The following is a 2,500-nucleotide window of genomic DNA, read 5'->3' on the forward strand; positions in this document are numbered from 1 at the left end:
ATATATATATATATATATATATATATATATATATATATATATACCTACATTAGTATACAGTGGAACCTCTACATAAAAACCTAATTCATTTTGGGACCTACTTCATATTTTTAAATAGTCATTTGTTGGATCAAATATTCCCAGTAGAATACAATGTAACTCTTTTAGTTCATTCCACAGCACAAAAACCTACGATAACTCCTCAATAAATGCTACACATAATTACACATAGCAATAAAATGAATGCATTATGTAATTGAGATGTAAAAATGAATAGTTATAAGGAAATAATCTATAAAAATGGTTCTATATTATCACTTTGCCTTAGTAACAGGCAAAGAATGATGTGGGCTTGGCTATGTAGGAGACGGTCGGTGTAGAGGTAGAGGTGGTGATATGTACTGCAACTTACTCTAACATACAGTAGTGAACTTTTACCCAACTTAGCCTTTTAATTTTTATTTAATTCTTGTATTCTATGTATTTTTATGATTCTTATATAATTTTAATTTGTCATTCTCAACTTCACTTTCACTCACTTCAATCTTAGTTTTCTTTGCATCACTTTCTTTAAATTCATAATGATCACTAGACCACTTTGTAGAATTTTCAAAGAATCTATCTAAAGATGTTTGGTTGGGATAGATTTTCAAAATGTTCTATATAGGAATCAAGCAGACATAGTTGAATTGTGAAACTGCACGGTAAACTTGAATTTTTTCTGGGTGATGCTTTTCAATGAAGTCAACCACCTTTTAATGATAAGGTAAGATATCCTTTCTAGTCCATGGGCTGGAGGATAGGGGTGGTGGTCGGTGGGAGATATAGAAATTTGATAAACTTGAACTCGTTGAGGATATCATCTTCGAGTCCGGAGGGATGAGGAGAGGCATTATCAAGACAAAGCAAGCACTTCAGATGCAAATTAATATGTTGAAAGTACTTTTTGACGGCAGGGATGAAAATTTAGTTAAAACATTCGACAAAGAAGAGCCTAGTAACCCAAACCTTACCATTAGCATGACAGAAAACTTGCAGCAAGTCCTTTTTGACTTTATGCGCCTTAAATGCCCTGGGGTTTTCGGAATGGTAAACCAATAATGGCTTGATTTTGTAGTCCCCTCTGACGTTGGCACATTGGGTAAGAGTCCACCAATCCTTCATAGGCTTATATACAGGCATTTTCTACTCTTCGGTGGTGATATATGTTCGACTAGGCATTTTTTTTTTTTTTTTTAAATGACCAGTTTCATCACAAATGAACACTCATTGCTCTATGTAGCCTTCTTCCTGCAAAATCTTTTTGAATTGCTTAACAAATTCATTGGCAGCCTTGGTTTCTAAACCTCAACCTACCCATGCCGTACAACTTAATGAATCCTTGTCCGTTTCTCAAATTTTTCGAACCAACCACAAGACAACTTTAATTCCTCTGTTGTAGGATTGATTGAACTATCCCCAGCGTCAAAATAAGAGCTCACTGCCTTCTAGTTGCAATAGAGATCACTGACCTTCTCACTAATGATCGTTTCAGTGATCGTATCGCCAACAATCCCCTCGAGGGTTTGACCGCTTTAATGGCTGCCCTTTGCTTGATGATCGTCAAGATTGTAGACATTTTCCAGCCATATTATTTAGCCTGATCACTCACACGCTCATGATGCTCATGTTTTTCTATAATTTCCTTTTTTAATTCCAAGGAAAGCATTCCCTTCTTTTTTTTTCACCACTACTAACAATCACACTTAGCCTTCATGGGACCCATTATTATAAAGTAAAGAAAGAAATGTGAAAAATCAAGATTTCAAGCATGGTTAATTACGAACCGAATAGGGGAGAACCATACTGTGCACAGGAGAACTATGAACTGACCGACTCGATGGTAATTGGCGTCCCTCCCGATGTGCTGCCGTCTAGTGGATTAACAAAGAAACTATGATGGTTCGAGAAACAGCTACGTCGTATGTTGGAAATTACATTGGGTTTTGAGTTCAATATATGATTGAATTTTACATTTAATGCTGGAAAAGTTCTATGTTTAGGCAATTGTATGTAGTGTCCACTGTATATATATATATATATATATATATATATATATATATATATATATATATATATATATATATATATATATATATGTGTGTGTGTGTGTGTGTGTGTGTGTGTGTGTGTATGTGTGTGTGTGTGTTTATGTCTGTGTGTGTGTATATATTTATGAAGCTGGTATAGTGTAGATTGAATAGTTTATTAAAGTATTCTACTTATGTTTGCATATGGGCATTGAAGAGTGAATTTATTTGTATTCTTCATCCAAGTCAGTATATGTAGATTTATATTATTTTTAGGAATTATCTTTTTATTTTACGTATTTTGTTATGAAGTCTTACGTAACTGTATAAGAGTGCTCTATGATCCCTACGAGATATGAACAATAGATTATGAAAATCTTTGTTATATTTTTATGAGGTAGTATGTCATGTTTGTGAGAAAATATGCAGTT

This window comes from Palaemon carinicauda, chromosome 16 (assembly GCF_036898095.1).
Source record: "Palaemon carinicauda isolate YSFRI2023 chromosome 16, ASM3689809v2, whole genome shotgun sequence".
Lineage (NCBI taxonomy): Eukaryota > Metazoa > Arthropoda > Malacostraca > Decapoda > Palaemonidae > Palaemon > Palaemon carinicauda.